At 45.3% G+C, this 14,380-nt stretch overlaps 1 long non-coding RNA gene across 1 annotated transcript; it reads right to left on the reverse strand.

The window, feature by feature from the left end:
• Nucleotides 1-8,220: 8,220 nt before the first annotated feature.
• LOC125556513 lies at nucleotides 8,221-9,386 on the reverse strand. Its single transcript, XR_007305124.1, has 2 exons — nucleotides 8,931-9,386; nucleotides 8,221-8,465 (listed from the first exon to the last, which is right to left on the reverse strand). It is a non-coding gene; the product is annotated as an uncharacterized LOC125556513 (long non-coding RNA).
• Nucleotides 9,387-14,380: the final 4,994 nt, after the last annotated feature.

Raw genomic sequence — 14,380 nt, forward strand, 5'->3', positions numbered from 1 at the left:
TCGCAATCTATGAGAGTAGGGTTCTCTCTAGTAAACTCATGAAAGGTCACGGAGTATGACGCATAAGCTCCACCCGCGGGGAAGATCCACGGTAGCCACGTATCGGTCAAGTCTTTATGTGAAGCTAGATTCGCAGAAAACTTACAGTTCAAGGCCCAGTCCACTGTTCAAGTTGCTTACTAGTGTAGCATAGAGTTCTAGGTGGAAGTTCAACTTAACAGTCTCCACTGCAGTACCGGTATATAAAACAGTGTTTTGGAACCAAAGGCAAATTTCTGTGTGCCTTTGGGATCTGGTGGGGGATTGCTGGAATTTAGTCTATTTTGGGCAGCCCAGTAACTATTTCAGAAATTCCTAATAAATCCTAGAGGCCCACTTAGCCCATTTGTGCAAGGCAAGGGATACTAGTAAAGTTTAGTCCCACATTGCTAGTTTAGTGGGAGTTGGACCTCCTTATAAGGGAGGTTCTTTCCCCACTTATACGAGCATGAGAACAAGAGGGATATCCACGCGCGCTCCTCCTCCGCCGCCCGCCTCTCCACGCCACGCCTCGTCACGACGCGCCGCGGGTTGCGGGAATGAGCGGAGCCGATATCTAAATTTTTGCCACGCACGACGGGTATACGAAAGGTCACGTGGGAGTTGAAACATTTTCTGCAGTGGACACTGAATTCGAACGGTGCGCCTCTTCGGCCGCTGCCTGTTTGCTTCGTCTCCCTTCGTTGCTTCACCTCCTGCCGCAGCCTCTTCACGTCCTTCTCTTGTGCCTATATAAGAGAGGTCGCTCCTCTCCAGAGAGATACAACAGAAGCTCCTCTTCCTCTTGCCACAAAGTTCCGACCACTACGCTGCTGCTACATTCTTCCTCATCCCATCTTGCGGCGTGCACCGCAGGTCGGGACAGTAGGCCTCCGAAACCGCACCTTTTGGGTCCTGTACGGGAGAAGGTGATAAGGTTTTTGGGGAGCGCTCAGCGTGACTACTGGCTGATTCATCACGGACGATCCGGTCGCTGACGACTACTTCCCCAACGACGACTTCTTCCCCGACATCCACGACCTCCTCGACGACATGGCAGGTGAGGACACCGACCCCAAGTCCAGCTCTTCTGCTGCTGCTATCCCGTACGTGTTCTTGTCTTTCCTGTTAAAGGTTATGCTGCAGTTCCTTGTTCTAGTCCTTGTCCTACACATGATAGGTTCTACTTCATATATGCTACTTGCTATACTGTCTGCTTTAGATATGATAGGCTACGGTTCATATATGCAGAAGCTATTTAACTTCTCTCTGTCAGAACGCATCACTTGTTTTATCTCTACTATATTAGTCATGCTTTATCTAGCATTTCTGTTAATAAAATCATTTGGTAAATTGCTCATATTTCCAACACTATCTATTGCATCTGTCTCTCATACAATGTCTGTACATTCAACTATGTTTCCTGTTTATCAGCCATTTGAATTAGAGCGGGTGATGCCAGTATCTAGCGGACTAAAAAAACGGTCTTCAAATAAAACAGTGCTACCTCTTGGTGGAGATAGCACCCCGGTTGTACATGCACAAGAACCAGCCCTACCACACATAACCCAAACTCTCGCAGATTGTACCCCGTACTACGATGGACAGAGAACCAGCTTCACCCAATCTAACCCCAATCCCAGCCGATAGTAACCCAGTTCCTGTTGACACAGCACCATCTCCACCACAGAGCTCCCAAACAAGAGCAGTTAGTAAGGCAGCTCCAGTGCCCAAAGGGCCAGTACTATCACGGTGAACCCCAACTCCACCAGTTAGTACGCCTATTCCTGTGGAGGAAGAACAACCAGCTAGTCGTAGTTTAGCATCTATCGCATTTGATGTTGTTAAATCGTATGTGCGTATCTTCCCATCTTGGAAATATTATACTGAAGATGAAGGAAAATGCCAGTTGTAGGTGTTTGTCTAGGAGTTATGTGTAAGTAAGGTTATTCATGGCAATTACTTTGCTTCGTCCCATACATCCTACCTCCATGATGGTTATAATACAACAAATTTTCCCATTTTTCTCTATAGAGAAGGACCGATTTGAAAACTCAGGATGAGGTAACCCGTGGTGGCAGTATCGGAATTACCTGAAGAAAACGTACTTCACCGGCAAAGAAACTCATCAAATTCCCTTACGTTCTCCCGAGACACATTTACTGGACGATGACTGGGAATGCCTTGTTCTGTACTGGTCCCGAACCAAGAATGTGGTAAGGTCTATGAGCTCATTTTCTATTTTTAAGTATTATATTCTTGCGTCTTACTGTACTCTGTTCATGTAGAACAAGTGCCTAAACCTGAAGAACAACTGTTCTAATTTAAGATTCCATTGCTACCATAGGACACAGATATATGTTTGTTTGATGCTTTTATTATGTACTAGTACTTGGCAATAGAAGACTTGGTAGTTTAATCCTGTCCACCTTACTAATGAACTGGTTCACCGAAATGAGTTTCATATACTAGTACATGCTAAACTTGTTATGTGTCTGCTTGTTTCTTCTTTTAGAATGCTGAAAAAATATTGGGGAAGAGTGCCTTATTAAGCAACAGTAAAGGAAGTAATGCAGATAAGGTTCGGGATAGTGACACATCCTGTCTTGGTTTAGTGTTGGAGTTACTAGCCACTACCGCTTTCACAAGCTATTCAAACTCACTGTCTGAATCAGTTTGGTTTCTTGAGTCTCAACTACAAGCTGAAAGACATCGTTCAGCTGTGCTGCGACAAGAAGCGGAAGGACTACGGAAGTCCCTGGAGCATTCAGATGCATACTTTCTGGTGCAACAACAAGCATTGGAGGATTTTAGCGCCAAACAGGACAAAGCTAATCAGCTTGCTAAGCTTATTGCCAGCATGGTGGATACCCAGGATAACGTTTCTTGAGCTCTTCTGAAGTTGTTTCAGTTATGCTCTTGTTTTGTTGCCGCGTTTATTTGCACTGGTGGCCAATTTTGATGGCCAGTGTATATGATATGCTGCTTTGTTCCCTATATTTGCACTGGTGGCGAACTTTGATGCCCAGTGGATGTAATATGTGTAATAGCCATGATAGCCTAGCGTTAGTTGCTTCCTTATTTATTTCCTTGTTGTCTTGTTTATTTGTTTGCTTGTAGTCATTGTAGTTCTTTTTCCACGGTTAACTAGTGGCTGCAATAAACTATTTTTTAAAACTAGGCCACAATAACCATGGGATAATATTTACTGTAGTGACACTGGGCCTCCTACGGGCCGTAGAAACAGTGGGCCTTCTACGGGCCGTAGAAACAGTAGGCCTTCTATGGGCCGTAGAAACAATGGGGCTTCTACGGGCCGTATCATCAATGGGCCTTATACGGGCCGTATGATCGATTAGCCAAACATGGGCCAATAACAGGCCGCATTATGGCCGTAAACGGGCTAGAGTTGGAATCGTCCGTTCATGGGCCGACCGTAACGGGCCATCGTTAATAGGCCGTAAGTAAACGAATGCTGGAAATGAGCCCAAGAATAAATGGGCTCTGAGAAGGCCGAAAGATAACATGGGCTGGAAACGGCCCAACGGAATAACGGGCCGTTAATGGGTATAAAGTGATACACTGTTCATTACAGGCTAGTTTCACCACGGGCCGTTAATAGGCCAAGAGTTACATAGGGCCTCATATGGGCCGAAAGACGTCATGGGCCATACATGGGCCAGAAGTGAAAATGGGCTGGAATCATATTGGATGGCCCAGATGACGCTACTGGGCCTAATTTGGATAGGGCGTAACGGGCCTTGGGTTAGCGGACTGTAAATGGGCTATATGCTAACAGGCCGTTAACAGGCTTTCCATGGGCCGGCCCGCCACCTTTTGACCAAGTCAAACGGGCCGGCCTTTTCACAGGAATGGGCCTCTGTTGGGCCATGCCACGTGTCGACGTATCATAGGCGCCTATCTGACCCACTGACGAGCTGACACGTGTTTCGTCCGGCCAATAAGAATTTTACACGTGGAAATTTCCCATTGGTCGGGGCTGTTAACGGGTTATCGGATTCAAAACCCGACCCGATAGCTTAACGGTGTTCCGTTATGGTGGATGCCATGTGTCGGTCACCCTTGACGAAAGCACTTCTGTGACGCGCGATTTATCGTCATGGAAGTGGACACTTCCGTGATGATAATTTTGGTAATGTCATGGAACACTTCTACGGCAGCACAGGTATGACTATCTTGATTCTGTCATAAATTTGTCATGGATGTACATGCATGACAAAAAAAGCGACCTACTGTGCCAAACACGTATCATCACAGAAGTGTATTTTTTTGTAGTGCCGCATCGCCACTGCCAGATATGTTTGTCTGATAAAGCGATTAATGACATGACCAAGACCCTTCTCGGGGAAAGCTTGGAGAGCTGCAGCAAGGTGGGGCTGAACCCCTTTTGCAAGCTTAACCTGCCACCAGATGTAAGCTCTCCATTTTTCTCTAGCTTTGCTCATTGTTTACATAATCTGCACATCCCTTATGTTCTTGCAATTTATGCAGGCTGGATCTGCTTTTTGGAACAAGAAGTACGACGAAAAGGAAAAAATAGCCAAGAAGCCCAGAACTAAGACCAAGGCCTCCAAGAAGAACAAGAAGAAATCAACCCCCTCAGAGCCATTCACTTTGAATGATGATGATGATGATGAGTCGGAGATAGAGCTTGATTCTCTTGGCTCTTTTTTCAATCATCTTATTGACACTGATTGCTATCAGGACGACGCGGAGACCAGCTAGGCAGGTGATGAAGAGGTAACTATTATTTCATCCGACTCAGAGCCTTTGCCAAGACAGAAAATTCGACAAGTAACCCGAAAAGTAAGGTTTTCTCACCCCTTAGCTTACTTGGATCCCAACTTTATTTTGAAGCAACAACAACATGAGAACCAGCTCCTAACTCAGACTAGCGGAGGCGGAGAGCTATCCTCCAGGTTAACAAACACACCAGTCCCACGCAAGCGCTGAAAAGAGGTGCCTCAGAACTCAAACTCCTTTTATCCAAAGGCGGGTCTCATTCGCCAACCACTTACTCCTTCTGATTCGAACTACCAGGGAACAGCTCATTCCTCTTCTGGCGACTCATCTCAGACCCAGCTGCCAACTTTCAAGACTGCCCCTGGGTAATGACCTTTGACTTTTTTATTTTAATATTCGTAGACATATGCTGACCTCTCCAACCTTTTGTTGCAGCGGGATAGCAAAGCCTAGTAAAAGGCGAAAATAAATAAACCGGCCGAAGATACCCAAAAGTTCATGAGCCGGAAAAGCAAGCACCAGTGTCTGAGGCCTCCGTGCAACACCCGGAGGAATTTGCTGATGACCCGCCACCAGAGAACCCTGGCACCTTCACCGACCATGTAAATATTAACCCTGTGGGTTCTAAGCCGCCAAGCCCAACCAAGCCTTCTGAACAAGATACTAAAGATGTTCTGATCACCGGCACTGGCTTTCAAGAGCCGAGGAACCCCACTATCCTGGCCAAACACTCTGCCAAGGAAGAACTGATTGAGAAGCGCAAGGTCAAGTTTGATATGGCCAATTACTCTCATCTGGGAATCAGTGAATACTCTCTGGCTACCTCAGTCAAGTGCACACTAGCCGTGATCTTGAGATTGACATGGTCAAGCAAATGCACCAGAAATATGAGGTACAAAACTTCTACTTTGTCTGTTTAAGATATATTCCTTCAGCCCCCAAGTCTTAGTCATAGGAAAGATTTTAGTGACTATGGCAAAGAATTCAATCATTATATCATAATACTAACTTCGAGCCATAGCCCCATGAACCGGCTTACCTTGAAAAAAGTTGAGCAGGATCAGTTAAATTATGCTCCGAATAAAATCTCATCTCATAGCCCTCACAGGCCGGGTTATCTTTGAAAAAAGATGAACTGGATTTGTCTGATCTATAAAAGAACTTTTGCACCCATTTTCCCCCAAGTGCCAAGTGCTATTGTTTGCAAAGGGCTTGGGACTTTTTCTATATTGTACTGTGAATAGCTGTCGATCCTTATCCAACCTCTTGCTTTACAGGATGCCTCCACTCAATTTCAATCTCAATTGGCTGAATTGAAGAACAGACTCGAATTGCAAAAGTCAGAGACCCGAAAAGCTGACTCCAAGTTCAAATTTAGCTTGGATGAGACGAAAAATCTTAAAACTGGGTTTGATGCAGAGAGAACCGCCTGGGCTGAAGAAAAAACTGCCTTGGTGCAAAGAGCAAAAAATGCTGAAGCTTCTTTACAAGAGGTCACCGCAGAGCTCACCGGTTTAAAATGCCATATTACCCAGATGACTGTTGTTATCTTTGGTAAGTAATACTAGATATTGTGATCTTTTCCAATGCTTAACTTCTTAACCTGCCTGGCGACTTAACTACGTGTTTTGTTGAACAGGCCCCAGGAGTACCAATATTGGTCAAGATAGGCTGGTAAAGTTAAAGGCGGTTTATACACTGGTAGAGCAATTATATATAAGTGCTCAACGCTCAATAGCCACCATCTCACACACCAAGCAAGCACCGTCTCTTATCAGGGATGTGTTAACCAAGCTCTCTGTCTTGCCCGCAAAGATTGAAGAAATAAAGCGGTCATTTGCTAGAGCCGGTGCTATAACTGCCTTGAGCCGGGCGAAGATATGGTAGACAGAATTAGACCCAGCCGAGCCGGCCACTGGCTGCCCCAGTTTCAAACAGGACGGGTATCCTTCTGATCAAAAGGATTTTGCTGCTTACGTAAAAGAGATGTGTCCACTAGTGAGTAAACTTGCAGAAGAGACTGACCTTTCAAGATATCAAGCGGCTTACGCAGCAGATAATTCCAAGATGAAGACGCCGGCTTACGATGTTGTGGATCGTATCCCTCCAATCCGTAAGCATACTTTTGCTCCTGAAATTAATCCGTCTGAACTTATCGATGACGAAGCTGAGTTTCAAGCCTTAACTGGCATCAATTGGTCATCACCCAACTTCCGGACGATGGAGGAAGAAGAAGAACCGGCACAGGATGAACCGGAAGCCTCAACCCGCCAAGAAAAGGAGACTTGATCAATGGGGCAGTTCTTTAATCTGCATCATCATATTGTGCTTTTGAAAAAACACTTGACATTTGGGCTTGGGGAGCCATGCAATAGGCTAGATGAAAAACCATGATCTGCCATGCCATCGTGCATGTTTATTTGCATAACACTTTTGAACTGCTGATCTGATGTTGAAGATCTGGTGCTTATGCTTATGATATCATCAATCATGCAGATCATACTTATCATATTCCCTACACACAAGCAGATAACATGTGCCCTGGCGGTTTACCCTAGGGCGGGTCATAATGCCCCATATAAAATCCACTGGTGACTGTATAGTCCATAACCAGGGCGGGTTTATCAAAACCTCATATATTCATAACAAGTAAATAGCATACCTATGATATTTGTTCATACTGCCGGCTTACCACGCCATATGTAGTGAGGGTAATAGCCCCAAGACTTAGAGCGCAACACCCTGTGCAATTTATTCATACTGCTAGCTTACAACGCCATATGCAGCAAGGGTAACATCCCAAAGACTTGAGTGCAGGACTCCAAGCACATAATCAAAGCACACTGGTGACTTATCGTCCAAAGCCAGGCCGGGTTATCAAAACTCTGGATAGATTCAAATATGAATCGTAAGGATCAAGGCGACATGGCCCGCATCAATTTTAAACCATATATCAATATGGTACAAAGATGAATCCAAAAATGTTCAAAGCAAATACAAATCATAAAAACAAGGCCTTCATAGGCTGCCAAGCCTCAATATCAAGTGCTATTCAAGGGCCGCACAACCACCGAGTTAATCCTTAATTCAAACATGTAAGCCTGGCCTCACATGACTAAATCTGAGAATGGGTGGGTAACCAAACCAAACCTGAACTGAACCCATGTGATGACGTTTTGAAAACTGAACCAAACTAACCCCACGTAATTGGCATTGGTACCCAGACCAAACTAAACCACATGGAAAATTCCCCAAAACCAAACTATCCCATTCTAGGAACTATGGTTTTAGCTTATGGTTCTATATCAGTTCCCCACCCATACATGTACAGCTCATTATATGAACGATCCTGCACTTGATAGCTAAAAGCATAGCACCAGCTTAATAACATGTACAGACATTGCACTTGACAGCTTACATATTCTGCACTACCCACACTTAAATTGATGAACACTTGACAACTTCATAACATGTATTAGTACAAAACACAGATTCTGAAGCACAAATATTACACTTGACAACTTACATATTCTGCACTACCAACACTTTAAGTACAGAGGTAATAACAAACGGAGTTGAATTAAGGGTGATAATCGATTCCAAGCCGGGATTGCGTGACGCCATCTGCCGATGATGGATGTCACCGAGTTCTCATGGCGGTAGTAGTCAGCCTATACCTTGATCTGAAAAGACACAATTTTTAGAACTTATGAGGATACTCTCTCTATGAACCCTACACTGCAGGACTGACTGCATGCTTCAGAAACAAGGCAAGCAAATATAATGGGAATTGGGAAACAACAAAAAATTAAGGAACAAGGCAAAGGTCAGTCCATTATTAGGGTGGTAGTCTGAATGAGCAGGTGGATGCATCTCTGCCATGTTTCTTTCAGTAAACAAGAGAGCAGATGCCATATTATTTACTAGAGCGATGCCAGCCTGCACATCCTTACTGAAATATGACAGATGCTCATTCAGTTCCAGAGTGCAGTGCACTTCCATCAACAATCTATATCTGATGATGAAAATTCCATGGGTTCAGACTAAGTCAACTAAGAAGAAGATTCAGACACAGACTAAGATTCAGACTAAATTAAGGAATAAGATTCAGACGAAGGGGAGGGAGGTGGGGATCTGGAGGCAGTGACCTCGAGGAGGCGCTCGCGGGCTCGTTGTAGATGAGCCGGATGGCGCGGGTGCCGCCGGCTTCGACGAACTTCACTTAGGAGGCGCCCATGTAGGAGGTGGAGGCTTTGATCCTCCCGGCCGCTCTGTCGCCCCTCGCCCGGGTGCGTGAAGATGACGGGTCAGCCGGCGCAGCGCAGGCCCCGGTGAACGGCAGCCGGATGATGCCCGACGTCGCCCACAAGGACGTCAAGGAGGGGACGAGGAAGGCGAGCAGGAGGAGTAGGGGGGCACTGATCTGTGAGTGGAGGGATAGAGGGCGTAGGCCGGCGAGGTGTGACGGCGACGAGGCGGTGGTTGGCGGTGGGCGCCAGTGGCGCCGTGGCGGCGGTAGAGGGCTCGACCGCTCGGGAGTTAGTAGGTTAGCTCGACAGGCGACAACTTGACCCCTCGATGGCTCGATATTTTTTTCTTTCTCAGTTGCGCTCCGGGGCGAGGAACCGGGTTGGAACCAGTAGTTTTCAGTGGTTAGGCCCAAACTCCTTGAGCCCGTAACCAGTTAAACCCAAACTGGTTTTTCTATATACCCAAACCTAAAACCTCAACCAATTAAGCCTAGAGTAAAAACCAAACTATTTTAAACTGTTCTCAGATTTACACATGACCAATCACCGTTTTAACTTTGACAAGTTCAGGGTCTTTGTAAGATTGACTGTCAAGAGTACAGTGAGTCATTCCAAGATTACCTGGTCGGAGTGGCAGACTTATAAAGGCAGGATAACCTGGAGTTTTGGTGAATACACCTGGCGTCCAAGCCGATCAAAAGGGTAAACATGTAGCTATGTTCATTAAACAGGAAGCCCCCAAGTGATCTATTAACATGCCATCAAGGCAGGTTGCCTATGTTTGAACTACACAGTGTAGCAAGTTCTCTTTGGTAACCGTTTAACTTAGGCGGAAAATGTTGAAAATATGCCCTAGAGGCAATAATAAATTGATTATTATTATATTTCCTTGTTCATGATAATCGTTTATTATCCATGCTATAATTGTATTGATAGGAAACTCAGATACATGTGTGGATACATAGACAACACCATGTCCCTAGTAAGCCTCTAGTTGACTAGCTCGTTGATCAATAGATGGTTACGGTTTCCTGACCATGGACATTGGATGTCGTTGATAACGGGATCACATCATTAGGAGAATCATGTGATGGATAAGACCCAATCCTAAGCCTAGCACAAAGATCGTGTAGTTCGTATGCTAAAGCTTTTCTAATGTCAAGTATCATTTCCTTAGACCATGAGATTGTGCAACTCCCGGATACTGTAGGAATGCTTTGGGTGTATCAAACGTCACAACGTAACTGGGTGGCTATAAAGGTGCATTACAGGTATCTCCGAAAGTGTCTGTTGGGTTGGCACGAATCGAGACTGGGATTTGTCACTCCGTGTAAACGGAGAGGTATCTCTGGGCCCACTCGGTAGGACATCATCATATGCGCAATGTGACCAAGGAGTTGATCACGGGATGATTTGTTACGAAACGAGTAAAGAGACTTGCCGGTAACGAGATTGAACAAGGTATTGGATACCGACGATCGAATCTCGGGCAAGTAACATACCGCTAGACAAAGGGAATTGAATACGGGATTGATTAAGTCCTTGACATCGTGGTTCATCCGATGAGATCATCGTGGAACATGTGGGAGCCATCATGGGTATCCAGATCCCGCTGTTGGTTATTGACCGGAGAACGTCTCGGTCATGTCTGCATGTCTCCCGAACCCGTAGGGTCTACACACTTAAGGTTCGGTGACGCTAGGGTTATGAAGATATGTGTATGCAGTAACCCGAATGTTGTTCGGAGTCCCGGATGAGATCCCGGACGTCACGAGGAGTTCCGGAATGGTCCGGAGGTAAAGAATTATATATAGGAAGTGCTGTTTCGGCCATCGGGACAAGTTTCGGGGTTATCGGTATTGTACCGGGACCACCGGAGGGGTCCCGGGGGCCCACCGGGTGGGGCCACCTGTCCCGGGGGGCCACATGGGCTGTAAGGGGTGTGCCTTGGCCTATATGGGCCAAGGGCACCAGCCCCTATAGGCCCATGCGCCTAGGGTTTCCATATGGGAGGAGTCCCACTAGTGGAAGGCACCTCTAGGTGCCTTGGGGGGGAGGGAAACCTCCCTTGGGCAGCCGCACCTAGGAGATTGGATCTCCTAGGCTGGCGCACCACCCCCCTTGGCCCTCCTATATATAGTGGGGGAGAGGAGGAACTTCATACACCAGCCCCTGGCGCCTCCCTCTCTCCCCGTTACGTCTTTCTCTCGTAGTATAGGCAAAGCCATGCTACTGTGACGCCCTGCATCTACCACCACGCCGTCGTGCTGCTGGATCTTCATCAACCTCTCCCACTCCCCTTGCTGGATCAAGGCATGGGAGACGTCTCCGGGCTGTACGTGTGTTGAACGCGGAGGTGCCGTGCGTTCGGCACTTGATCATCGGTGATTTGAATCACGACGAGTACGACTCCATCAACCCCGTTCACTTGAACGCTTCCGCTTAGCGATCTACAAGGGTATGTACATGCACTCTCCTTCCCCTCGTTGCTGGTTTCTCCATAGATAGATCTTGGTGATACGTAGGAAAATTTTGAATTTCTGCTACGTTCCCCAACAGTGGCATCATGAGCTAGGTCTATGCGTAGTTTCTATGCACGAGTAGAACACAAAGTAGTTGTGGGCGTTGATTTTGTTCAATATGCTTGCCGTTACTAGTCTTATCTTGATTCGGCGGCATCGTGGGATGAAGCGGCCCAGACCAACCTTACACGTACTCTTACGTGAGACCGGTTCCACCGACAAACATGCACTAGTTGCATAAGGTGGCTAGCGGGTGTCTGTCTCTCCCACTTTAGTCGGATCGGATTCGATGAAAAGGGTCCTTATGAAGGGTAAATAGCAATTGGCATATCACGTTGTGGTTTTGCGTAGGTAAGAAACGTTCTTGCTAGAAACCCATAGCAGCCACGTAAAACAATGTGATGTGATATGGCCAAAAGGATGTGATGAATGATATATGTGATGTATGAGATTGATCATGTTCTTGTCAAAGGAATCACAACTTACATGTCGATGAGTATGCCGGTGACAAGATGATCATGGAGCCCCAAGATGAAGATCAAAGGAGCTATATGATATTGGCCATATCATGTCACTATTTGATTGCATGTGATGTTTATCATGTTTATACATCTTATTTGCTTAGAACGACGGTAGTAAATAAGATGATCCCTCATAATAATTTCAAGAAAGTGTTCCCCCTAACTGTGCACCGTTGCTACAGTTCGTCGTTTCGAAGCACCACGTGATGATCGGGTGTGATAGATCCTTACGTTCACATACAACGGGTGTAAGACAGATTTACACACGCAATACACTTAGGTTGACTTGACGAGCCTAGCATGTGCATAGACATGGCCTCGGAATACAGAAGACCGAAAGGTCGAGCATGAGTCGGTCCGTGTCACGTGATGATCGGACACGGCCTAGTTGACTCGGATCATGTAATCGCTTAGATGACTAGAGGGATGTCTATCTGAGTGGGAGTTCATAAGATGAACTTAATTATCCTGAACATAGTCAAAAGGTTTTTGCAAATTATGTCGTAGCTCGCGCTTTAGTTCTACTGTTTAGATATGTTCCTAGAGAAAAATTTAGTTGAAAGTTGATAGTAGCAATTATGCGGACTAGGTCCGTAAACTGAGGATTGTCCTCATTGCTTCATAGAAGGCTTATGTCCTTAATGCACCGCTCAGTGTGCTGAACCTCGAACGTTGTCTGTGGATGTTACGAACATCTGACATACATGTTTTGATAACTACATGATAGTTCAGTTAAACGGTTTAGAGTTGAGGCACCAAAGATGTTTTTGAAACGTCGCGAAACATATGAGATGTTTTGAGGGCTGAAATTGGGATTTCAGGCTCGTGCCCACGTCAAGAGGTATAAGACCTCCGACGATTTTCTTAGCCTGCAAACTAAGGGAGAAAAGCTCAATTGTTGAGCTTGTGCTCAGATTGTCTGAGTACAACAATCATTTGAATCGAGTGGGAGTTGATCTTCCAGATGAGATAGTGATGTTTCTCCGAAGTCATTACCACCAAGCTGCTAGAGCTTCGTGATGAACTATAATATATCGGGGACATGTATGATGATCCTTGAGATGTTCGTGATGTTTGACACCACAAATGTAGAAATCAAGAAGGAGCATCAATTGTTGATGATTGGTGAAACCACTAGTTTCAAGAAGGGCAAGGGCAAGAAGGGATACTTCATGAAACGGCAATTCAGCTGCTGCTCTAGTGAAGAAACCCAAGGTTGAACCCAAACCCGAGACTAAGTGCTTCTGTAATAAGGGGAACAACCACTGGAGCATAATTACCCTAGATACTTGGTAGATAAGAAGGCTGGCAAGGTCGATAGAAGTATATTGGATATACATTGTGTTGATGTGTACCTTACTAGTACTCCTAGTAGCACCAGGGTATTAGATACCGGTTCGGTTGCTAAGTGTTAGTAACTCGAAATAAAAGCTACGGAATAAACGGAGACTAGCTAAAGGTGAGCTGACGATATGTGTTGGAAGTGTTCTCAATGTTGATATGATCAAGCATCGCACGCTCCCTCTACCATCGAGATTGGTGTTTGTGTTGAGCATAGACATGATTGGATTATGTCTATCGCAATACGGTTATTCATTTAAGGAGAATAATGGTTACTCTGTTTATTTGAATAATACCTTCAATGGTCTTACACCTAAAATGAATGGTTTATTGAATCTCGATCGTAGTGATACACATGTTCATGCCAAAAGATAGTAATGATAGTACCACCTACTTGTGGCACAGCCACGTAAGTCATATCGGTATAAAACGCATGAAGAAGCTCCATGTTGATGGACCTTTGGACTCACTCATTTTTGAAAAGTTTGAGACATGCGAACCATGTCTATTGGTGTATATGCATGAAGAACCTCCATGCAAATGGACCGTTTTGTACTCGCTTGATTTTGAATCACTTGAGACATGCAAATCATACCACATGGGCAAGATGACTGAAAGCCTCGTTTCAGTAAAATGGAACAAGAAAGCAACTTGTTGGAAGTAATACATTTTTGATGTGTGCAGTCCAATGAGTGCTGAGGCATGTAGTGGATATCGTTATGTTCTTACTTCACAGATGACTTGAGTAGACGTTGAGTATATTTACTTGATGAATCACGAGTCTGAATTATTGAAAGGTTCAAGTAATTTCAGAGTAAAGTTGAAAGATCGTCGTGACAAGAGGATAAAAGATCTATGATATGATCATAGAGATGAATATCTGAATTACGAGTTTAGCACAGAATTAAGACATTGTGGAAATTGTTTCACAACTAATACAGCCTGGAACACCATAGTGTGATGG

The sequence above is a fragment of the Triticum urartu genome, chromosome 1 (assembly GCF_003073215.2).
Source record: "Triticum urartu cultivar G1812 chromosome 1, Tu2.1, whole genome shotgun sequence".
NCBI classification, from domain to species: Eukaryota; Viridiplantae; Streptophyta; class Magnoliopsida; order Poales; family Poaceae; genus Triticum; species Triticum urartu.